At 38.5% G+C, this 26,523-nt stretch overlaps 1 protein-coding gene across 1 annotated transcript in view; it reads left to right on the top strand.

Moving 5' to 3' along the window:
* PLXDC2 (plexin domain containing 2) overlaps nt 1-26,523 on the top strand; it is a 258,828-nt gene that overhangs the window by 955 nt on the left and 231,350 nt on the right. The gene's annotated exons all lie outside the window — the stretch shown is intronic.

Genomic DNA, 26,523 nt, shown 5'->3' with positions numbered 1-26,523 from the left:
GCCTTCCCTGGAAACTGGGCGTTGGGAGAAGGAGAAAGATAAAGGAAGAAGCCCCGGGCGCTGTGGGACCTGTTCCTTAGGAGCGAGAGGCTCTGTTGACCAACTTTGCTTGTGAAGTGTCAGGGTGCTCCTGTCAGTCCTTGCTGGAGACACCTGTTAATGCGTGACACACAGCACCTGTAGTGCTTGCTCTTGGGCCACTGTTTCCCACAGCACGGGGTTCCCTTTGGATCACTAAAGCCTCCTGTATCCTGCATTCCTGTGCTGTGGAGGGGAAAGCTGTTCAAGGAAATCTTGGCACATTTGCGGATAGTGAGAAAGGTCGTGGGGTTTGTGTGTCAGGGGACCTTCCTGCAGCAGATTCTGGCTTACAGGTATTTTCAAAAGCTGTGCCGGTGTAGTCGAAATACCAGCTAGATTATTAATAGATGGAACACGCCTACTGGCTTCCCTGGTGCAACAGAACTGCCCCTTCCTCCTTTCCTTAAAGGTTGATACAAGTGTGAAAAGTTTTGTGGTCCCTGTGTAACTGACCCAAACAAGAGAGACTGGGTAGGTTTTTTATGTCCAGCGAGGTTATGCACTAGACAGAGCAGGAGTTTCCCGGGCAGGGGCCCACCACTGAGCTTTGGAATCGCTGAACGACGGGGTAGCTCAGCAGGTTGCTGGGGCTCACTTGTCGCTTGGGGCCGAAGGGAAAAGCCGGGAGGAGAGTTTTCATGTACTGCTGCAAAGCCCATGCTGCTACACTCGGGGCTGTAGGCAACAAATGTTGGTGTTTGCTAATGTTGGTTATAAGGGGGGGGGAAAGTGTAGTGGTGATATTAGGAAAAGAGAATTGCAGTCTTGTGTGGAAGTGGACTGAACTCATGAAGTTTATTATCTTTCAGCCAATGTATGCAGCCAATAAAATATTAGTGCTGACTAAATGAAGTATAGTATATCAGTGGGCAAATAAACACCACACAACCCTGATTTAGGCTATTAAGTTGTAGTAGTCATCAATTTCTGTACACACCAAAGGTGCTAAAAGAAGGTTTACCAGTGGATTGCTTATTCATAAATCATTTAATAATGTCTTGTGTCTTCCTGAATGTGTTATGAAGTAGGAAGGAGTTTATAATCAGGCAAATATTATTTTGATATTTAATACATTCTGAAGAAAATATAGCAAGTAGTTGTTTTCTTCAAGTAGCAAGATGGGCAATCTGAAGTCAGTCTTGACATCTAGATGTTTCTGACTTTGGCATCTTTTCCATACTTCTTGATTAAAAAAAAATCTATGTCATTGCAATAATAATGAAATGTTGTTTTCAAAATCTGAGTTTTATTTCCTTTTTGTGGAAAGAAAAAAAAAGGCAATGATAGACTCTGTTCAATCAGTGAGAAGAGAAAAAAAATCTGTAAAGCCGGAAATTCAACTTCAGGTTTTGTGAGTCAAAATGAAAAAAGGTGATGTTTCAAGGTTTTACTTTATTTAGCACCTGCTGTATTCCTTTGGATCAGCTCAGATAAAGCCTTTAAAGAATTAAATAACAAATATTTGAGGTAGCTGCAAATACTTAAGGGGATGCTGTTTTTACCTTTTTGTCAAATACTCACTAACAAACCCCCTTATTGAATATGAATGGAATACCAGTATCAAGAAATGGAAACATATAGTAAGCCCCGGCGGAGCTGGAGCCAGGGAGGATTTCTGAGGATGCTCCCAAAGGGATATGCTCTCTTTTCAGCAGACGTGGGAAAAAAAAATGCAAAGGCGTTTTTTGCCAGCTCATTAGAATTATCTTACCGCAGAAAATCAAATCGGACCAATCCAAGTGCAATAATTTTCTAGGCATGCCGGAACTTACCTGGTTCCCCCTGGGGGTTTGCGAGCCCGGGATTGTGCCCGGCTGAGGCTGCGCCGGCCGGAGCGGGGCTGTGCCCGCCAGAGGGCGCAGCGGCGGCCGCGCACCGCCCGGCTCCCCTGCAGCACCGACCGACCGACCGACGGTCCGTCCATCCATCCATCCATCCATCCATCCATCCATCCATCCATCCATCCATCCATCCATCCATCCATCCATCCATCCATCCATCCATCCATCCATCCATCCATCCATCCATCCATCCATCCATCCATCCATCCATCCATCCATCCATCCATCCATCCATCCCTATCCATCCATCCATCCGCTCGCCCCTGGGCCCGTGCAGAACGTCCCTCTGATGACAAAAATGCTAAAATCCAGGATGGATGTTCTTAAACGCGAGGCTTGTGTCTATGTTTGTTTTACAGTACCCAAACTGAATATGACATTAATTAAGTGAAGTGAAACAGACAGTCTCCTGAAAGCTCACAAAACAATTAAGGCGTCCGGTTGTATAAGCGAGGGCTCACTGTTGAAGTGCTGCCACAAAGTCTTGAAAGTGTTACATTCTTTTGCAAATGTCATCAGTCAGAATTGGGAGGCTGTTATTATAATTTTTATTACAATATGTCAAAGTATGTTCCAGAATCCTGATATAATTTATAATCATTGGACTTCTCCTGTCTCCAGACATCAGTATTCAGAGGAGGGGTAAAATTATTTTTGTAGGATAAATTGCTATTAAGGAGTGTTAATCTATGATCTATCTACTGCTGAAATAGTAACACTGATATTGCCTGAATTTTACGCTGTTACAAAAAAAATCTATACTTGACACCAAACTTTCATCATTGTACTTTAGGACCTTTGGCTTTTATCTTAGAAGCAGCAAAAGAAACACAAGATTAGACAACATGTATATCAGGTATATTTTCTCTGCATTTAAGTTGTTTTTGTTTTTTTTTTTTTTTTTTTGTACTTGATATGTAAACAAGGACAATTGGATTAGAGAGTCCTAGTGACATTTGAGGCCAAATCCTATTTCCACATCATATATATTTTACTAAGATTTCTCTCTAAAGTAGTAATCTCTTTTTTTCAACTTTCATACTGCTTCTTCCTCCTTTTTTTGTGCTTTTTGTTTTTGTCATTTCCTCTGAAAAAGTGGTTTGAAATACTGCTCGTAAATAGCGGATAAATTAAGACTATGATGAGGTTGACTTAGGTCTTAAATTCAGCTTTACAGAAACTCATTTCCACAGTAAGATCAATACTCATAGTTCATTGAAAGTTTAAAAATCCCTTGGGAAAAAGAAGTGTTTTTGTTTGGCTCTGAATATTCCTGTCCAGAGTTTATATCCTCATACAGGCACCTAAACTCCAGCAAATACTTGACTCAAATGTTAGGTTTTGTCTGACATGTAACTTGGAGCTGATGATAAATAACAGGGGAACTATCTCTCTACACTGTAAACATATGTGGTTGAATGAAGAGAAGTCTTTATAATTTGGAATAGTTTTTTGTCTGGTGAAAAATTTATTAGCACATACAGACCATTTAGAGCAAAATCTTGTGACATCTACTGCCTTACTGAATACCAGAGTCCTCTAAAAAATGCAGTTTAGGAGGGCTGTTTCCTTTCAAGGAAGAGACTCCTGAGACCATGAAGGAGGTAGATGAAGAAATGCATAATGGCAGGTGATGAGAGACTTCCTGAGGAGAACAGTCACAGACCTTAGTATTTTTCATTGAGGACTTTTTGGCAAATTTTGAAGGAGCAGTGCTGCAGGTCCCCACACCTGCACAGACCTCAGGAGATGGAGCTTTGGTCCTGAAACTTGTGTTTCCTGCAGGACTGCTATGCAGTGGTGCCTGGACAGTTGCTTTGCTTTGAAGTACACCAAATACAGCTATCACATGCTCTGTTGAATGCTACTGGTTTTTCTCCACAAAGGAGATAAAAATTTCATATTAAGATAAATAAAATTATCATTTGACCCTGCTTTTTATAAAAGTCACCGTGGTTTCATTGGACTCTGTGAATTACTGCACAGTTCTGCAGCTTGTAACTCTAAAAGCCCTGGAAAAAAGAAATCTCTGTAGCATCCCCAAACTTACCAAGGCTGCAGTCTGTCAGTCTGAGAACACAGCTGGGGTCACTGGCATTTTGCATTCCCAGTGTGGTTCATGCTTCCTAAGGAAAATGAATACCAATGGAATTTAAGGCAGCTTTGGTTAAAGCAATCTCTCCTGAGGACTCTCTACAGAGGGAACAAAGGTAATTTGATGGGAGCATTTAGGATCCAGTACAAGGAAATGCTGCAAGCCTGCCAGCAGTGTGGAATTATATCCAACTTCTAGGTTTGATGAGGGCTGAGCTGGGAGTGTTAATGCGGTGCAATTGGCAGATGCTGTATTTGCTAAACTGGAGAATTGCATAATCACAGCAGGAACAAGAAGAACCTATGAGTTTGCTTTCTATGGAGAAGTAGGCAGAGAGACCATGCTAAGTACACATGAGGATTGTTTTTGGTTGTGGCTTCTCACAAATGAGCATAGAACATTGCCCTAAAGTAACATCTGTGAGTGCTGGGTTCTGTGTCTCATCATGGAACGCTTCCTCCGCTTTCTCCTCTTTTTTTTCATCCAACCAATAAACTTCAGTTAGCACTCCTTGCAGTCGACATTGAGCAATCAGTTGTGCTAAATGTTTGGGGTTGAAAGAGCTTGTGTGAGCTGTTCATGTCCCTCAACCAAGGGGCAGTGTGTTAGAGTGTGTTTCTGGGCTGGATTTGACCCAACCTTCTGAAACACAAATGGAGCAGGTTCTGAGGCCAGATCCAGGTCAGGCATGGTGCTTGACTTGAACACACAGTTTCAAAAGTAGCATCTAGATGAGATGATCCATCAAAAGAAATGTAAGGATTGATATGAAGGTAGGTACAAGGCAAAATAAGAATGACACCTGTGCTCCACTCAACCATGATAAGATCCCAAGAGTTGTATTTTCTTCAGTTTCAAGCACTGCACTTTAAGAAATGTATGGACTAATTGGGGGCTGTCATGTGAAGAAAAAAGGAAAGAACACTGCTATAGAGAATAAAAGTAAGAGGTGACATGGTAACAATCTTAACTTGTGTAAAAGGCTTCCACAGAGAAGGAACTTGTCTTCAGCAGCAGCTAATGACTGAAATTGCAGTAAAGCAGATTCCCGTATGATAAGGCTAGAGGAACAGATTATCTATGAGTATTCTTCATCACTGAAACAGGTTAGATAAACATAAGTCCAAAATGTCATTCCATCAAAAAAGGCAGCTGTTCCTGCCTTGGAGCAAATAGCTGGACAGTGTGACCTTTCTAGATGTCACCCAGCTATCTGGAATCATTCTGTGTGGATAGCTTTAAGTACACAGGGGCTCGCCTTGAACTCTGCAGCTAGATAAAATACAAGCATGATTCCAGTGCTCCCTTAGCTTGAGGCCTCTGTCTCTCATTTCCTATGATATACATGGCTTTAATATGATTTTAACATACACTTTCTGTGGCTGTAGACGAGTTAAGGACATTTAAAATTCTGCTGTAGTTAGTGTTCTTATGTCACGAAATAAAGCTTTTAAAATCAGATTTTGTTCTTACTTTTTTAGAACTTTTACTTTTTAATATGAAACACTGTCTAGGTTCCATTCTCAGCAGATAATTTTTTTTAAGATATTCTCATGGTGACTTTTTTGGTCTTTAGGCAGAATCACTTATCTCATGCTATTTTGTTCAGTGAACAATCCTTGACATGAATATGAAGAGTTCCACAAAGGGAATATATAAACCTCTCCATTTAACCTTTCTCTGGCAGTGTTTCAAATATATGTTGTGTCAGAGTTGATGCTAGCATCTCCATTCCTTTGCTCTACAGATGTAATTGAACTGTGTCAGAGGGCTGCTTATGTTTCAGGCATGCAATGCCATTTATAGTATTTACTGCACCTTTCCTTAACTGCTGTCATAGGGCACATTCTCTTGGAAGTTTCAGCTGCATTTAGTAGCAGAATAGGATGCAGTGGTTACCCAGTAATAAGCACTTGAGTTGTATTTAATTTTTTCTTCTATTCATGCATTACCCTTTTTTTCCCCCTTTAGTCATAATTTACAAACTGCATCTCTGCTGATTAATTGCATCTTCTCACAGGAGTTGCTGCTAGTTGCTGCTAGTTGTAAAAGGCGAGTGTCATCCACTGTAAATTCAGTATTTTCTGAAGGGTTAAGGTTTGTTCATCACTATGCAGATTCTTCTTTTATGAGTCAGCAGCTGAACCAAAAATCCACTGGAAAACGTAGTCGGCCTCCATAGAGAACTGGGAGCTGGCATGAGTCTTTCTCATGGTAGTTGCTCCATGATATTCTCCAGCTGCATGTTTCTGCTTTCCTGTGTGGGCTAAAAGGGCTCTCCATTTGAATTTGCAAGCAAAACAGTGTGCATGTGCAATTCAACCTCAGCCCCCCTGGGACAGAGCGCCAAGGCCCTCTGTAAGGAATCTCTCTGTGGCAAAACAGGTTACGAGTTCCTGGGTCCATCCTCTTTTGCCCCATCCTGCATCTCCTCCTTGCCCTTTCTTGTTTCAGAGATTGTTTCCTCGTCCCTTGCACTGTTTCAGCAGCTGATGCTCTAGGTCAGATGGATCAGATCTGCTCTTGTTAGTCAAGAGGGATTTAAAGAAGAGAGAGAGAAATGGAAAAGACTACATTTCAGAAGAGGTAGTGGAGCTGGAAATAAAATTATGAGGAGGATGAGTGTAGTATTTTGAAACCTGTGAGCATTATAAATCATCTTAGAACAATACAACAACTCTGGAAAAGTAGAATAGCTGAATTCTGTTCAGTACTACCAGGTGTTATGTAGGTTTAGTCAAAAAATGCTCAAAGGAAAAACTAGTTGAAGTTGGAAAATTATGTTAAAGCTGCGTGCTCTTGTTAAGTATTTCACTTGTAAGTGACAACACAAGTAGTTGTGAGATTGTTGTTTTGATGATGAAAAAATATTTCATTTCACATTTTGCGTTTGGACCTTTAACTTAGAATTTTTGTATTATATATAAACACAATTAAAAAGCACTTTGATTCGAAGTTTATGTGTTTGAGTATTTACATGTTTTAATTTCCTACAGCAAGCATTGACTATTCACTTTTAATCTGAATAAGATCAAAATTTGGATGAGGGTGGGAAATTAACTTTCTAGTCATCTCTAATTGAGACTTATTGCTGTTGAGAATTTGTCTATGTAAGCCCTGTAAGAGCAGGCCATTTTATCTTGTAAAAAAACTTTCTTTTATTTGATGACAGGAAAGGTGAGAGTGGCTGAAAAGGACAGTTGTCTTGATCATCCAGCTAGGGTTTGAGGGTTTTGTTTTTTATCATATATTTCTCATTGAGGTTGCTTCTTGGTTAATAAGATACACATGAGGCAACAAAATTAAAAGAGCATATTTTTCAGATTGCAGCTGCTGCAAAGATAATAGATTTATGTTTTACTTGCAGTGAAGGTATTTATGGACTAGAAGTTTAGCATTTGGTGTATTGCAGAAACCTGACCTCAATATCAACAAAATTTATTACTGATTCCTATTTAAACTTATATATACACTGATCTAAGTTGTAGTCTCAAATAAAATGGCTAACATGAATCACCATTATAAGATTGTCATCAATTCTGGTTTCCATTTACTTTTTATTACGTCTGTTATTCATGTTCTTTTTAAAAAAAGTTTTTATGGATTAAGAATGTGTAATACAATGCTTTTTAGTTTATTATGCAAACTCTACAAGACTTAATAACTGAAATGTACTGTTGTACACTGTAGAAGTACACAGCTTTTCATGTTTACATTCAGCCACAGAAACCCAAAGGGTTCTTTCCCTATCAAATAATAATAATAGCATAATTGCTTTCAGTTTTGCTAATGTTAATGAACTTATCCTTCCCAAACTTTTCCTGTAAGCTGTTGAAGACATTTCTATCCTTCCAATGCAATGATACAATAACACTAGTAAGTTGTCCTAACAATTTCTTACCCAGGACAGCATAGCTAAGAAGGGATGACTTAGGTCAGCAAGTATTTCCTTGAGAGGAGAAGCAGTTGTGTCATGAAAGTCTGTTCCACATGCCCCCATGCACCACAGGCCATCAGTAATGTGCTCCACTTTAACAGCCTTTGGCCACAAGGTAAAATTGCAGCAGACCCAAGTATAATGTGCCACAGCATGTAACGAGGTCATTGAGTTTGAGTTACTACAGTAGCAAAAAAAAAAAAAATTCTAGCATGCTTTGTTTGAAGGCTTGTTGGTCTTTATCTGGTTTTGCTTAGCCTGGTTTATTTCCATTTATTTTTTTGACTTAATATACTTGGCTCTTCTAGCTCCTGGGGGTTTTTTTCTCATGTACAATTACATGGACAGTGATTGCAGAGTTGGTAACACTGGTTTTGATTCAATTCAGAGCTGTTTTCTGGAATAACATTAATGACCTGCAAAATTACTCTTCTTTGAGAAAACTCATCAATTTGAATGGAGGAAAGAAACTACCACTGTCTTTTGTCAGCCTCTTCAGCTCACCCCACACACCGCAAAGCACCCTGAAAAAGTGCTCAGAAGGAGGAGGGATTGTGCTCCACCTCAGCTGAGATGCCTGAGGACTGGCAGTTCTGCCTTTGCATATTGTGTTGTAATCCAAGCTTGGATCCAGCTTGTGTTCTTGGTTTTGTTTAGGTGCTCTGATGTTGAACCTCTGACTTTTGATTCCCATCACTTGTCAGCAAGCAGTTTGTATGCTCTACTTCTCCACTGCTGTTTTCAGACCTTACTTGTCTTACAGCTTGCTTGCTTGTTCCCAGTATCATAGATATGTGTTTTATATTAATAATTTTCTTATTCTTGGAAATATATTACCTTGTAAAAGTCAGGTAATATCCTAGTTTTATGAGTAAGAAGGTGGTTTTAAAAAGTGACAGCTTTGCCAGAATTAAAGACTCCTTTTTTGTGTATCAAAGTATGAATTGAATTTTTCTGCAACAGCAGATCTTTTGAGTTTCCCCTTGTTTCTTCAAATTCAGGAGTGTAGTTTCTCTCTGCATTCTTATCTTTCAATTCCCTAATCTCAGATTTTAAATCCCAGTCAGACCTCTGGTCAAGTAACCTGTCTGTCTGAAAAAAATCCAGATTAGAGTTGACTGAAGGTTCTGATTAGTGCAGAGACCACAAGGCTTAGTCTTGGACTGCTGCAGATTTTGCCATTTCTGATACTCTTTCTTCACTCAGGTTTGCATCAGGGGAGGGTTTTTCTCTCAGCTGTTTATATAACACATCTCAAACTGCAGCATTTTATAATCTAGTGTGATAAATTCTTTTCCTAAACACAAGCATGTCTGAAGGATAGACAAATACTGGGTCAGATTTCTGCCTGTTGGCGCTTTGACAACTTGAAAAGACTGTGTCCAAATCTTTTTGGTTTTGTCATTGAGTTCTTGGAGAGAAGAGAACGATGGTGCTCCACAAACTGTAAAATTATTTTTCCTGTAATTAAACTTTAAAAATAAGAATCCAGATTCAGAAATTGCTAGTCAGAATAAAGAATTCCAAAGGACTGGGGTTAAAACCCTGCTGACCAGAATGCTTTGATTGCTCCAAAAGTTTATCATCCTAAAAAAACAATCATTGTAAGACATAAATTATTATTTTCCTTGATAAATATGATAGCAGCCTTTACTGGGACTGTATCTTCATGACCTTTTAAGGAAAAAGATTATTGGCAAAAGATCTATAACACATGTATGTATACACCATCCATGTATAATGCTGTGCCTCTGATGCTATAAATCATGCTGAAGTTTCCTGTAGAGTGAGTATCTTGCTGAAAACAGAACTGATAGATCAGCAGACTGGTGCTTTTCAGCATGTGCTGTTTTATCACTGATGGTGGGTTTTGTTTGTTCTGCAGAAATAGTGATAAGTTTAAAAAAGCTGTATTTTAAAAAGCTGTTATTCTTCTTTTGCAAAGTGTATGTGTTTCCCTCCTCCCACCTAAGTTTGGAAAGAAATTTACATTACTTAGGTAATAAATCTAATAGAGCCATCAGCTGGGGGTAAAACCCCAACAAAACAAAAGAAAGCAACAAGAACAATAAAACCAAAAAGGGGGGGGGGAAGGGGTGGGGGGGGATAGCAGGAATGAGGGGAGGAAGGGGGAGGAGGAGCAAACCACCAGAAAAATAACAAACCAAACCTCAAACAGATTGCACACTTTGGAGCATTTGGAGTTGCATATCTAGGCTTTAGCTATGGAAAACTTACCTTACTTAGAGCTGTGCTTATATGCTTGCTCAACAGTATCATTCTGTGCAAATGGTGTCCTACAGATGAGCGGACTGAAAAAGATGTAGATGTTTAAGGTTTTCATCTGATCCTGGACTTTGGAATGTGGCTGACCCAGAAGTCCCAGTACATTAGCAACAGAGGCAATAATTTTTGCAGCCTTGTTGCAGATCCTGAAATGGTTTGAGGGGAAAAGGGTCTTTCAGCAGGCAGAAGAGACTGACCTCCCTGTATAGTTGTAGTGGATAACAGCAGTGAGTAATCTCTTCTAATGCATGTTGCATTGTTCTTTAAGAGCTGGACACTAGGATTTATTTTTTTTTTTCTTCCTAATGTGATGTGGAAGACACATTTAGGAAATGCACAAACTAAATATTCACTTAGATTTTATGATCTCTCTCCAAGGGACTGAAATGTGGCCTGAGCTCGAGAAGCAATAGGCACACATGGCTCACATCAAATTTAAGTGTAAACACTTATTCCATGCTGCTTCTTGAATGCAAATTTATGGTTTATTGTCCTGCTTTTTTACACAAAAACATTGCTGTTAGCTTAAAGTGATGACCCAGAGATGTTAGTGAATCACATTTTTATCCCTAAGCTTGTATAGATAATAAACTGAAGGTGAAGTCTTCAGGAGAGGAAGTTATATCCAGTTTTATCTTCAGAACTTTTCTCTAGTTAGAGCACGTTGTAAAATAAAATTAGTCCTTTCAGCTTTAGCTTTGACCCTCCCATGCCTGTATTTGAATTTTATTATTTTATCCTATTTTGCTTTTTTATGGCACGGCCTAGTGGGGGTGCATACCAAGCCAGCATTCCTAGTGAAACTTAAAAACTCTGTGGCCAGAGAGATTGTCCAGTGTTTGGTTATATTTTCTGCTGTCATAATTATTTTTATTGATCATCATAAATCCACTGTAGTTTTAACTTTATCTCTCTCCCTGAGAGTCTGAGACAATTGCTAGTACAGTTGTAGAGCCAGCCAGTTGTCTCTCTCTTTCCAATAATCTTTTGTTTGGAGATCTAAGGAAATTTTTAAGTAGAATTCAAATACGTTTTGAGGTTGGCCATAAAGCAGGAGAAGGCAAAGAGAAAAAAGTTTTAAAAGATTTAAATTCAATATAAAAAGAAAAACAGTTGCTACCCTTGCAAGCCTCAGTTTGGCACAGAACCTGAAATTGTGACTGAAGCATGTGCTTGAAGAGAAGTGCATATGTAAAGCCTTCACCAAATGACTTGTGCTAGAACATGCTGGTAGGTGTTGCTAAAATGTTTATAGGGCCTTTTATATGTAGAATTTAATTTAGTGAAAAAGAGGTTATATTCTACCCTTACACGCTTCAACACAGCCACAGTTTACTCCTAAAGGAGCAGCTTGAGCCAATTTGAAATGAGTCTTCAGCCCACAAAGCCTTGCCTCTAATTCTGTAGAGTGCTCAGCAGTGCTCAGTGCATGTCAAGTGTTGCAGTGTGGGATTTTGGTCACAGGACAGCTTGATGCCACTTTCCCACAGGCAGCAAGCATGGCTTGTGTGCTCCCAGGAAGAGAATGAATGAATGGGGGGATTTTTTACCTTGTTACTGAGAAGCTACTCTATACCTCAAAGTTGTTCATTATACTCTTTGAAGGCATTTGGGATTTGGAGGCTGAAGGGTTCTGGATGCTTGTTTCTTCATTGATGCTTTTATTTGTATTATTTATTTATAATACATGATAGTTTAGTTTGCTTATATCTAAGGGTAAAGGAAGCGCATTTGGTTTTAGATATAAAATTGTGATATAAAATTAATGCTTGTGATATAAAATTAATGCTTGAGACTATTGAAATGGTAAAAAAGAGAAGCAAGAAGAGGAGTCCATGAGTTGACTGTGAGAGCTATAAGACTATTTGCTGGGCAGGAATGAAAGACCTGATTCAATTCTCTCTATACATTTTAGCAGCTGTATTAATTCTGTGGGGCTATTCAGCCTGGAAGTCTAGGGAGAGAGATCAAAACATCCATGTGAATTAAAAAAATAGGTTACTTTGAGGACAAATACTCTGCTTCTGTAATTTAAATCTGTAGGGAGCCAGAGAGTGAAGACAGGAAAAGATATATTCAGAAGCTCTGTAGAACTCTATAGAGAAGCTGTGTCCATTTAGAGGAAAACGCTGCATTTGCTATTCTAATTTGGTTTCTTTTTCAGTATTAAAAAGTAATTATTAAAAAATAAAATTTAAATAAAAAGGTACCTTCTCTGATTCTGTTCTCCTGAAAATCACAGAAAGGAAGAAGGAAGTGTCTGTTGCACAGTTTTAGGAATGTTACTAACTTCTAAATTATATAGGACAGGTAAACTAGGAAGGAAAGCTTCCCAACTTTTATCTCCCTGCCAGGTGACTGCTATTATCAATGGCTGCCTTGTAAAAAAAATATATGAGGAATGAAAAGACTTTTTGTCTGGGTTTGCTGTGCTATGCTTCTGGGCATTCAGGAGCTTCCTTTTTCATCACAGAACACCTGTTTCAGCCAGGCATCACAGGATGGGGGGAGCAAAGGCCAGGAAGGCAGAGTGGGACCCTTCTGGTCTGTGCCGTTTCTTCAAAGGTCTAGTTATTTTCATGTTCTCTAAACATGTTTTCTGATGGGAAATGAGGGATAAAATTGAATAATAGTAATAAAGAAAACTACAGGCTGTTTGCTTGGCCCTGTGGCAATTTCCTGTATCCTTCCAGCTGTACTGTGGCAATAGTGGTTTTAGCTTGTAGCTTGGCAGAGTAGCCTCTGACCATCCTTGAGGCAGTAAATCCCAGCAGAAAGCACTAAGTTATAACACAAAAGAATGCTTCATTAAACATGGCATGCTGAACTTAAAACATGTTCTGCTCTCCTTGCACATCCCTCTGCAGTTGTGGGCTGTATTTCCTTTACTTGTTAACTGACATGGTGGATCACTTACTTGTGTTTGCTGAGTCAAATTGCTCCAGTCTTCAACATTCCCAGAAATCCTAAAACATGTTTCTGATCAGAGGTGCCCATCTTCCTCAAGTTGCTCTTTTTATCAGTAACAAGGCATCTCTGCTGTTACTCACTTTGGGATTTTGATACCCACCAAGGGAAGTTCATTGACCTATACCCATTCCTGCAGTTTGCATTCATCCAGCCAGCTGGCATCTGATGGCCATCCATTCTGCATGCTCAATGAAAGCTTCCATGTACATTTCATAATCTAAAATCCTGTCATGTGCTTTTTCTCCTTCATCTCTCTTGGTATTTATGCTGTAATATATTTTACTCACCATTTATGGATTTAAAGTGGATGGATTTGAATTTTGAATTAGCTATTTATAATGTTTTCCATAGGTTTCATCACCACCTTTTTTTTTAAAGACTGATGAATTTAGCGATAAAACTGCCACATCTAATATCTATTATTATTTCTTTTCATTTTACCAAAGGAGCACCTGAGTATTGAATGACTTGCCAAGATCACACACAACAAATTTAGTGTAGAAACAAAAAAAAAATCCCACAGTTTTAGTTTGTGTTTTCATGTTTAACCTTCAAAGCAGACACCATATGCTTTGCAGTGATGGAAGTATGAACTTAAAATTGAGTATACAAGAGCTACTCACTAAAACACAAGCCAATAGCATCTTTACAATTTCTGTCAGAACTCCACCATCCGCCAAGAGCTCTTGAACTTCCATTTAAATATTTGGCAGTCCAAGACTGGTTTTTTACTCTCCCTGTTGCTGCAAGATGGCATTCAAGCTTACTGCTGAGTAGAGCTGCAGTCTCTTAAATTAGGGAATCTGTTTTGCTTCCATGAGAATTCTAACATATGCTTTAAAGGAAAAAAAAAAAAAAAACCCAAACAAATCAACTACAAAATCAAAATCAACACCAAAAAATCCACAAAAAGAATTTCACCAAAATAAAAAGCCTTCCACTCTGGCTGAAGTTATTAATTTAGTTATGGATTGTATTTACTTGCCATTTTCGATTTTTAAACACTTTTCTGCAATTCTCTTCTCCTTTTTCTCTTCCTTTGACTTTTTAATTTTTCCTTCAGTGCTGTGAGCAAGAAGTAGAAATGGCAGTTACATGAGGCCAAAGGGACAGGCAGAGACCCCCACTGTCCTGGAGTAAAGGTTTGGCAGGGAAGTGGAGGCCTGGAAGGGTCTAGGTTTTCATTCAGCATCTCTTACATCGTTGTGAAGAATATAATGAGGGTTCTAAAAATCTTAGAAGAAAAGCAATCTGGAGGAATGCCATAGCCCTGGGATAGTTACATATACCAAGACCTTTTTACAAATGCTGCCTTCAGATGCTGCTGTTCAGTAAGAGTATGAGGTCCTTTGCCTCAGTGTGCAAAGGGAAAAGAAAAATTATGTGAAGGGAAAAGAAAAATTATGTGACTCCCTAATATTTCTTCTGGCCTACATATAAAACATACCTGGTCTTTCTCTAAATTGCACTGCATAGTCACAGGCAGCAAAAATTATTAATATTGTAACTGAGCTTGCATTTGGGACCTACCAGCAGCAGAAGTACTCAAAAATTTTAGCTCTGGTATAAGAAGAGGCCCGTATTCTTTAAGATGTGGAATCCAGCACAACAATCTTTGAGATTCTTTCCTTGATAGAAAGATTTTAGAGAGTGTAGTTTAGAAATAGAATCACAGAATCCTTCATCCCCTCATTTTACCTTGAAAAAGATATGCCAAGTCACCAAAGAGCTGTTCCCAAATAAATAATGGCCAAGAAAAGGCAGCCAAATGTGACCTGTTAATTTTCTTCTGCAATAAATGCATCTGAGCATTTAATCTAATATAAAGACCTCTTGTGATATAAAATTAATGACCTGCATGATTTATTTTTTAAGGTCTGCTATAAATTAGATGCATCAGTTGGATGTTTGGGGTTTTTTTTCTGAAGAACCATTATCTGGTTTGGGAGTTTAATCAAGCCATTGAGTTTAATTATTGTTTCATTTCTGAAAGATATACAATTGCACTAATATTTAGAGCAGATTTCTAGGAAAAAAATATGTTAAAAGTTTTCTAATCCTTTACTTAATAACTTCTATGAGACATATGCTCCATTTAGCTTGGAATGTCTGGTTTTACAACAACCACAATACATTTGGAATGCTCTCCACAAAACTGAGAATATGAAACTTTAATGAATAAGATGAATATAGCTTACAGTTATGCCATGCAATTCTGCAACTGTTATTGTACAGTTCCCGAAGTTCTTAATCTTGGGCATTTACCACTGACGTCAGTGGCAACTAAGTGCCCAAAATCTCCTTAAGCACTTCTAGATGTGTGGTATGTGAGGTTATATTTTGCATTTAGTTTATTTTTGCATGCATTTATTTTCTATTCAGTTTCAAAATAATGCCAGGTAATGTGGGAGTTTTTGCAGCTTAGCAAGCAATCCACTTGGGAGCAAATTGAATTTCAGCCATTTAGTCTTTGAAATCAAAATAGTAAAGATAATAGTCAGTCTTGGGACCAATAGTTTCTGATCAGCAGTCTGCTGTATTCAACAGGACTTTTGAATATGTGTTTCTTGAAGAACATTTCAAATTGGTTCCTGAAGAGCTCAGCTCTGCTGGTCTGGGAAGCACAAAGCTCTATGTACAAGAGGTTGCCAGGTCTTATGGTGCCCTTCAGCTGCTAAATAATTTTTAAATAAATGTAAACTGTCCCAGCTGTGTAGGAAGGATGCAAAATAAATTAGAAATATTTAGAAGGAGCTGTGGGACATTGTGAATTTACATATTGAAAATACTGGTGAACCCATTTTGACATTCAGTATGTAACCTCTTATAAAAATGGAAAGATAGGAGGCTGTTTGTAGGTACTTGTATCACAGAATCACAGAATATTCTGAGGTGCAAGGGGCCCACAGGGATCACCAAGTCCAGCTCTTAAGTGAACAGCCCATACAGGGGTTGAATCCACAGCCTTGGCATTCTTAGCACCAGGCTCTGACCAACTGAGCTATATATGCATATGTGTAAATATTGTCATATTTAAAGATACGGCTGCACATCAGTTATACAGTAAATTTTCTTTGTTTTCATTCCTTATTTGCGTATCTCTACATTGATTTTCACAGTCTTTATAACAAGGATATTACTTTGAATATTTGCTGTGCTTACTTCCCAGAGGTACCATTCCTTTTACTATTCTCAGAGCATATTCCACTCCAAGTTTTGCTTTCTTTTATTGATAGAATGTCATGTATTAAGGAAATACAATCTTCTTTATCCTAGTTTAATTACCATTTTCAGTATTTTGTCATCTTTTTAATACTCAGTACTAATCAAAATCATAATTCAATAAACTGCAAATAGCATCTAGTAATTATCTTTTCTCAATATTTGCTGTTACTTTTCCACTTTTGACTTCCATTAACAGCTCATACAGTTTCTATTAGTACCTCATAGTGCACTCAAATATAGTGACTACCTAGAGACATCAGGGTTCTTCTGACTGTTTTTTGCTAGTCTTTATACAAGCAACTTCACATGTTGATGATCATTGTGCACAGCTATATCTATGGATGTTAGCCTAAATTTGCTTTCTTTGCTCTGGCAAAAATCCTAGTGGCTTCCGTGGTAATTTGCCTGTTAAGGTTTCACCTGTCCCTGATGGAGAAGCCTGGAGTCCAGGGGAAGAAGGCAGGTGAAGCTGACAGAGCTCTCCAGCCCGCGATGAGCCTGCTCCCCCCGCGAGTGACACAGCTCTCGGACGGTGGGTGACTTCTCCTCCCTGAGTCTACGGCACAATGAAGTGGGGCCTTCCAAGGCTGTTAAACCTGGGGGCTAAAACTCATGTTGAAACAACAGCCAAATCATGTGCTATCAATACTGTAGTAGGTATTTACTACTTCAAAACTCTCCACAGGCTGCAGGATCAAGTTTCAAGGGGGAAAATCCCCTACTTGCTTATACATCTAATTAGTTTCTCTGTAGCAGGTGGATAGTTTTTGTGTTTGGCATGAGTTATTTGCTTATCATATAAAAGAAAATAGAGGAATAAGCTTAAATTGAAACCAGATGATTGGGGTTTACTACTCTTAAAATACTCTTCTTTTATTTGGGGAACCAGGAACTGAAGAGATTGGGAAAGCCTAATGACTTTTCATATATAGTCCTCATTGGCAGATATGCCTATGTAATTTCCTGCTCTTGAGAGTTTTATGACCTCTTCAGCCCTGAGTTGCTGTCTTTTACTGCAGCCCTCCATCTGCTGAAGAGAATGAATCTTGCAAGAAATTGTTGTAAGAAGAGAAGGAGTTTTGTTGCTCCCCCTTAGCAAACTATTACCAGCTTCCTCAGGATTCTTCATTAGGACACCTGAAGTGATACATTTTTTAAGAGGGTTTAATTATAGGTCTAGTGAAATGTGAATAAAGAACGAACTCAGCAGGCCAACAGATGTTGAAGCAAATTATACAAAGTGTTGTTGAAAGAGGAGCCTTTGAAAGCATACATACTCAAAGATCTATTATAATTTATCCAACATTTAGAGCAAAGAAATTCCCTATTGTTTTAACCTCATAATGATAATAGAAATCAAAAATATTCTCAATTGAATATCAGTCCAGGCTCAATCTGTATTTTAATAGGTGGGTTGCTTGTTTTGCAGATGGTTTTGTAAGAAACATGTTTTGTTGTTTTTTGTTTCATTTTCAAAGATGACTGAATCATGAAAATACATTCCTTCTAGGGAAGAAAAAGAAGCTTTTACCTTTTTATCTTTTGATTTTCAGTGTTTCTTCCTAGCAAAAATACAACCACTTTTTTTTTTTTTTAAATTTGATAGTGCGTGACATTTTGCCATGTATTTAATTTGTCAAAATGAGAAAAACAATGATGCAGGCAATTATACCCACGCTTTAGGGTTTTTGAAACAATTATTTTAAAATTTCAGTTAAATACTGACAGTGATTTTTCCTTTTTTTTAATATCTAAGAGACTTTAAAAAGGGAAGATTATATCTTTACTGTTTAGTGAAAAGGGTTTGTGGTAGATCTTTTACTTTTCTTCCCAAAGGCATTTGTTATGTATCCCATAGAAATTGCCAGTTCAAATAGGGAAAATAGTTACTGACTGAGGAACTGTAATGGACATGGCAAGGCTCTGTGAAGAAGAAAGGAGAAGCAGCTTCTCTCCAAGCAAACACAGGTTCTCCTAAATTGGCTTTGGGAACTGGTCTTCTTTAGTATTTAGATAATAAAATTGGCATTAAAATGGGAGTATGCTAGTAAATTCTGCTCTTGTGCTGATGATTCTTTTTAATCTGTGTCAGAGGAGGACTAGTAATTCCTGTAAAAACACAATAAGGAGATGGCAAAGTATGAAAAAGACATGAAATATAGTCAAAATTCTCACATTTGTTAATTGAAACTGAAACAAAAAAACCCTTATCATCTGCCTCCTTATTGGAGAAAACACTGGACCATAAAATGTGTGATAGGTGTGGAAAAAGTGTCTGTGCTACTAAAAGACATGAGAACCATCTTTTTCAGCAGTGGGAAAGTACACTTATATAACTGAGCATAAAATATTTCATATAGTTCTCATCATTCATTTGCTATAAAAACTCATTCAAATTGCAAAAGGTGCAGAGGAAGCCTATTTGGGATGAATAGGACAAATAATTCTCTGTGAGGTAGGATAAATTTCTTTAGTCTCTCAAAATAAATCTGGAAGAAGTTGTAATACCTTTCTGTAAATATATTTCAGGAGAAAAAAAAACAGAGAAGAGAAGATATTTGAGGTAGAGATCAAATAGATATATATTGACCATGAATAAATTTATGCAAATACAAAGATCTATAAACAGTAGAGAAGGTGTGTTCTGAATGTGGTTCCCTTTCAAAGTCAAAGAGATTTCTAATGAGTGCACACCTAAAGTTTATGGAATATTTTATAGGGGATACACATCTGCAGTGTACTGGTGTCCTAAATCTCGTGTTACTGCTGCATAACTTCACCTGCTCCTTTTGAGTCTTGTGCAGCATTGCAGAGGAAAGTGTTTTGTCCCTCTTGGGAGGTAACAAATGAGTCCTTCAACGCTGCTCAGTCAGTCTTCCACAGATAACCACCCTTGGGAGCAGTACGAGGGAAGGGTGTTGCCCAAAGTCTGTGGTTGCAGATGTAAGAGAAGTACACAGGCGATCCACTTTTTTTTCATGTTCTGGCCTTGCAATTTCCTTTTTGCTGTAACCTGAAAAGACACTTAAATTGTGTGTGCTAGACTCTAGGACAAGTGCCACAGTTCTGCTGTCTGGAGAGCATCCCAGTGGGCCTTTGTCCAGGAGACTTGGCTTGCAGTTTCACCGACAGTGCTGTCTGTGGTCATGGGTTGTATCATAACTTTGCTGTTTCTGCTCCAGATCTCCCAGAGAGAGTGGTTTCTTAGCATCACAGTTGTGTGTCTAACCTGCTGGCTTCTGCTCAGCCTTTGTGGCACGATTGTTTTTCTACAGATTTCACTCAAGGTTTTCCCATAATGTTATTATGATAGGTGCTTGCATAACCCTGTTGTACTGCTTTGCAGTCTGTCCAAACCTTGCAGCATGAATATCAAGAGGATGACTGGTCATTGGGTTTTAAAACCACTGTGGCCCCTGTGTAGTGGAGGATTGAAAATGAAGCATCATAGTGCTGTGTTTGAGTCTTTCAAGCATTCCCCTGAAGGGATACAGGTATGCCACACACATCAGAAAACCTGTTCCCTAATCCTGTAATTAGTTTGTGCTCAAGTACCATGTTTAGATTATGTTGGCTCCTGGAGATCATGTAATTTCAATTATGAGACTAATGCAAAGTGTCATGGCAAAGTTGGTGTGATAACAAATAGTAAAATTTTATCATTATTTATTAGTCTTTTAACTAGAAAGAGCAGCTTAAAGCTAATCCAGGGAGGGACAGGACAGGAACATCACATCTGTGTGTCCCAGCACCCACGGACAGGAGAAGAAGAACCACCTTTGAAAAGACAAATGAGCAGTGCTCTGACATTTGAACTTGAGAAACATAGTGAGGGGTTTCCAGCTCCTTACTCTGTGACATTCCTCCCTTTTCTGAAATGTCATTTAAGCAAAAGAAAGCAGAAAGACTCCAAATGAGGTTCAGTAGCAAAAAGAATCTTGACAAAGTGGTGGAATTGGTGGCCCAAGTTGCTGCTTCAGAGAGACCAAGAACGCAAGCTGGTCAGTCTGACAAAGTAGCTGTAACTGGAGATGCTGGGAGGATGCTTTCTTGCTTTTGTCTTCTCAGAGCTCATTTCAGTCTTATCAGTTCTGTTTACAGGGGACAAAGAGCACTAAACACCCCTTCCTTAGTTCAAGGGTCTCAGTGTATTTCTTTATAGTATCCAAGGGATAACACAGCTGTACAAGCTAATTTAAAAACTGGAAGACAGATTTAGAAATATAAGTATAGCATCATCAAACTAACTCAAATATCTGTGGTGGGCAGCTAAGCAAAAGAGTGTCCACTCCTGAGGTTCACTGGGAGTTTGTAACTTCAGTGTTCTGTTGCTAAAACCTGAGTATACCTGTATCTTACAAAAAAATATGACTTAAAGACTTCAAGTAATGAAGACTACAACATATAATTTCATCCTACAGTTTTAGGATAGTGGCCAAACCAGTTTTCAGGACTTTCAATCCTATTTCTTTCTAGTATTGTCTTTGTCAAAGAACCTAACAAAAAGAATCAATTTGTGTGCTTGGTCTCCAACAGATTTTAGAACAATGTTTCTTTCTTTATGGCTCTTGTCTTCGAGGGTTGTAACAATTTTTAATACATTTGCATGATTTCTATAGCAAGGAAATTCCAGCCTGCTTTGAATCACAGGGGGAGTGAAATCACAGTTGTGTTGTTTGAGCTCCAGGATTCAGAGAAACTGTTATTTATGTTGCCTGTGTTTCTCCTCACACAAACAAAGACATATGTCTAAAGAGTTTAACAAGAGAGAGAAGGATGGCTAAGGGAGCTTTTTACCCTAACTCATCAGTATCAATTGCACACATTTCTGCATCATGCAAAGAGAAACTGTAAGAGCTCCTCTGCCCTCAGCGCTCCCAGAAAAGGCAAGGTTGCAGCAGTTGTTTCAAATGCAATTGTGGTTTAGGAATTGATATTTGGTAGTCTCTCATTATTATAAATACAATTACTTTACTACATATCAAAAAATGTCAGGTCATGGGAACACCTGAGAGAAAACCAAAATTACCATTCTGTGTAAGTTTGCTATTGAATTCTTTCTTTTGCTTCTGACTTGGTTTTTTTCATTGGTTCACTGAAGCACTGATTAGATGTACAGTATCATATCCCATATAACTATTAGCATCCAAGCACTGATTATAGGGCAGCAGATGTCACAAAAAACCATTATGGTAATAAGGACATGCATTTAGCAGCCAAATTTTGCTATGGCTGGAAACTTCCTCTTTGTGAGGAGCAAGTGTTTTGCCTGGCATTAGTTTAATGTACTCTTCAAAGTGATTTTTATCAGTAATTGGAGAAAATAAGAATGTAAACTTTCAGATTTTCCTTGGTGATGTTGGAATATATATCTCTTACTCCAGTGTAAAGATTGAGTAAGCAATAAATTCCCTCTGGTACAGTGTTCAGGCTTTTTCAGTGCAGCTGATAACAGCCTTGTATCCCTGCCTTCATGAACCAAGCTTTACCATGCAACTGACTCCAAAATTAAATGCCACAAGGCTCAAGAAATCATGGGATTTGTTAAGAAATAATAATACTGGCTCTCTTTATTTGCTTATATAATTTCCAAGTTGTCCAGGCTAATTTCTTTTCTCCCTGAGAAGCCGCAGTAAAACCCACAATCTTTTTTCAGTGGCAGGAGTTCTGTAATTGGTCTTTTAAAAAATGAAGTATGTGGGAACTAATGGCACTTATCTGTGAGTGCCCAGTTGTATATTAAACCTATTTAATTTCTTGCCATTGTTTGGCCTCCTTTGCTCTCTGGGTCTTTGAATGGTTTGTATTCCTTCCTTCCTTTAAGGTCTCCCCACAGACTTGTTAGCTCATAAATTAGACTGTGCCAGTTTATGTGCTATACCCTAGGCTGATAATCCTTTCTCCAACCCGTCCTTGCTGGTGCTTCACCTTGCTGCAGAGGGAGCTGAGTTTTTCCCTGTATGGTATATGGTGTGCATTCTGTGTAGCTTGGAACTGAAGAATGGCTGAAATTTCTTTCCCTTAGGAAAAAAAATTGCATCAGCTCCTCTGGCTGCAGGACTTAGGAGGATGGAACTTTCACAGGGTTTTCATCCAGCTTTGGTAGGTGCAGTGGTTGTGTGTAGCACTAACAAGTGCTGGAAACACAGCTCTGTCCCTGCTGTCTTCTGACCACAACTTCAGAGCAGTGGTGACTGAGTTCTTTGGTGGTGGGGGAACTTCAAAGGCAAATAATAAGGTTAGCACACATTATTTGGTGCCATAGTGGGAGAGGAGCACAGAGTGGGATGTGGTCCTCATATAAGGAGAATGAGACTCTTCTAATAATTTGATTTATCACTGGATGTCCTTGAGAAATGGTTGCATGGCTGAGAAGACTACAGATTTAATTTCAGTACTGACCTACTGGAAGAAAAGAGTGGTTCTGTTTTCTTCTCTCTCCAGTTCTGTGTTATCACAGGATTTATGAAGTGAATTTTTAAATCAATAAGATCTGTTTTTTCCCCTCTAACTTCCATAAAAATATTTCTTGCTTTTAGAGAGATCGTTGCAATGTGTGAGTTGTCAGGCTGGGACCTGCTTTGTCAGAGTGGCTTCCATTTAAATCTCCATCGTTTTCAACCAGAGACTGGGGCTCTTCACACAGGACTGCTGTGACGTACATGGCCTTCCTGCATGTCAAGTCCATCTTTTTCAGTGTTCCTTTTAGCAAATCTACTTGAGTGTGATCTTGAAAACTGTGCTTGAGTTCTGAAAACTGTGGCTATTGAAAGGCTCTTAAAACACTGCTAAGGTGTGTGAAATTTCTGGACAGTAGTTTCAAAAGGGAACTGGGACTTTTTAAAATGTTCTTTTTTTCAGGTATATGATTTATATACCAAAGTTCAATTTACATGTGTACATATGCAAATACTCACCCATAATTTTCCCCAAAGATTTTTTTGGGCATTTTATTTTCTTCCTCTTTCTTTATTTACATCTCACTGACTATAACCTTTATGTTGCTGCATTGGATGTTCTTGTCTGATGGATTCTTTTAAGGTAACCTGGGGATGAGTGTTTAAGAAAATCATGCTATGATTCTAGGGCTTCAGTTATCTCCTGGGGCTCTGCTTTAGGAAGCATACTTTCACAGTTTCTGCCTTCATGAGAATCTTCTGATTGAATTATAGCCTTGAATTCCATTAGGTACTGTGTGTTTTTTTTCTGAGCAAAATAAGGAGAAGGTGGTTATTTTCCCATAAGCAATGTTTAATTTTCTTGTAGTCTATCTTCACGTTACACATGTGCTGCTCCTGTTGTCATTCATTAATTTTCCTTTTGAGATCCTTGTTCAGTCATTTTCTGCCAAGTCCTGAAGAATGTATTTATATAGGTTTTTTTCAACTCCTCCTTCTTTCTCTGAATTAATTATAAATTGAATCATTTACTATCTGCTTGTCTGTGTTCCAAGCAAATGATAGTTGTGTGTGCATTTGATTGCCTTGGTTATTATTTTATGTATTTCAATTCCTGAAGTAATCATAGTTTGACAAGTGCTGTCCATTCTTCTGAATGTCAAAAACTCCATGCTGAAAGGGAAATTACAGAGAAAACATGTTCCACAGATGGAAGTGCTACGTGATTATCCATTTAAGGAGCCAGTATGGCTTCTTCCCTTGGCATGCAGCTATAACAGAGTTTTAGTTAAACTAAAACAAGTCTCTATAAATAAAGTAGATATTTCCCTGATACAGATTAGGCAAAGTGATGAATATGACTCAATGTAATGTATTGGTTGTTTTGCAACTGTGATTAAACTATAACTACTTTTGCAGGGCATTTGTAGTATAGGAAGCATTTTCTTTTATGTTACAAAGAGTCTTTAATACTTATGTTGACAGCCAAATCAGAGAATCATAAATTCAGATGGTTACAAAAGAGTCTGAGCTATGGTACAGTAAACTGTGGTGTTTTTCTCTAGTCTGCCAGGTTGCCATGTGGGATTTGCCTTCTGCACCTTTGTTCTGTCACTGGCCTCTTCACTAAGGCTCACAGCAAACAGAGTAGTTTGGAGCATAGAGGGTGGTTTTGACTCATATCTTTGAAGATATTTAAGGATTACAGCATCCATGGGATTTTGGTATTTAATAATTTTGGTATCTAAACACCATTCAAGATCTAGGTCTTTCTCTTTTTTCTTTATTTCCCTCAATACTTGTTTATACAGAGAAGTTCATCAAGAGAGATTTAGTGCTGATGACTTTGGTCCCAGTCCAACATAACCTTCAAACTTGTAGTCAATTGTCAAGCTCTCGGGTAATCCCATTGAAATACCTGTGTGAGTCCTTGGCTGGAACAGAATAGACTTGGCATCCTCTGGCCTGCCAGAGTAGAGAACCACTTGTCTAGCCAGAAATTGCTCATCACAAGCACAAAAAAAAAGCACTGTGATTGCCAACTCTTCTTGTGTCCTCTGAGTCACTGAATAGTTACTGAACAGTAATGATATTTTATGTCTGATGACCCAGAATCCAGGGGTTATGTCACCATTACTAAACAATTTCTCTAGTGGGGGAGCATTGAGTGCTCACCACTGCATGCTGATTTTCTTTTTGGGTCAATGATTTTGGGTAAGTTCTTTCAGATTCATTGAAATGTTGGCAGTTCAGTCTCTTTTATATAAAACAGTTTTGTGCCTCTCCTACAAATGAACAATTGGGACGCCATTGATTTCACAGCCTGTTCATTTTAGTGAACCTGATGGTGGATGAACAGAAGGAATGCTCTAGGTAAACTTTTTTATCCAAGGTCTCAGTAAGCATTTCACATAGCTTTGTGAACAGCAGACATTGTGCTCTGCCCAGTCTGGACATGTTGCCTGTTTGGGCATTGTAGGTGTCAGAGCTTTGGCATCTTGTCACTCTTGAACAGATTACTTTAAAGCTGTGTTATATTTTATTGTGTTTTAATTATCTTGTGCCACACTGCTGGGATTTTTCTGTTCTCAATCTTGAGCCACAGAATAGAAGTGGAGACAGAACTCTATTTTCTCGTATGCTTGGTGGTGCCTGGAAAAGGATGTTTATTGTTGCACATAAATAAATAAGGGAGGGAATGTTTTAACTCCCTACATTATCATGAATATAAAATGAAGATGCTGTATTCTGTAGTAAGCATTTTTGGGTTGAGTGCACTCATACTCACAGGAATGTGTTAATTATTTCATGTTTTGAATTCCCCCATTTATGGAAAAAAAGCAGTAGGTTTGCCTTCTGATGATAATGGGCTTTTTGCATGGCATCCAGAGGAAGCACTGTTCGGTTTTCATGTCTGGTTTTGTAGATGTCTTCCATGCTGTTGCGAAAAATAAGTGACAGATAAGAGACAATGCCCGCAGATGTCTGCAAATTGCGATCCAAATTCTGTGATTATAAAGGCCAAGTCAGGTGTGAGACAAGAGATACTTTGTGGCAAAAAGCTTAAGAAAGCAATGGGCACTGTGTTTACCTGGGACCCAGTTAGAAAAATTACACGTAATTCCAAATAACCATAGTTGGGTTGTGTTTGCTTCTTGCTGTTTTTCCCTTTTAAATGGGTTCAATTAATGGTTTTATTATTCACTTTCAGATTGTGGCCATGCACCATGAAAGTAACTGGGCTTTTTTTCCAGTGACTTAAATGTGACCTGCTCTACAATTAGCTTTAAATTAGCAGCTCAAATAAGGCAATGAAACCAGCACTGGTGACTGAAGTTATGCTGCCTTCAAGAGAGATCTAAAGGTTTTTGCTAAGGGATGATTTGTACCCCACAAACCAGCCACCCAACTCTTCCATGTTTCAAGGTGCAGATGGATGCTGAAATGCTTCCAAATAAACCAGATAACAATTTACAGATTCATCTATATTCAGCCTTCTGTTCTTACCAACATATGCATTTGGTCCAATTTGTATGAGAGCATTTTTAAGGAAAGGACTCAGTAAACTCTACAACAATCTCTCTTTATATCTATAGGTGATACTTCATACACAGTAATTGCTTTGACACTACTAAATTAGTATTACCCAAGACTGGAAATGTTCATCAGGCCTCTTAGAGCCTTAGCTGC

Source organism: Ammospiza nelsoni, chromosome 1 (genome assembly GCF_027579445.1).
Source record: "Ammospiza nelsoni isolate bAmmNel1 chromosome 1, bAmmNel1.pri, whole genome shotgun sequence".
Lineage (NCBI taxonomy): Eukaryota > Metazoa > Chordata > Aves > Passeriformes > Passerellidae > Ammospiza > Ammospiza nelsoni.
The sequence above is the reverse complement of the archived record's forward strand: the minus strand, read 5'-3'. Positions and strand labels throughout refer to the sequence as shown.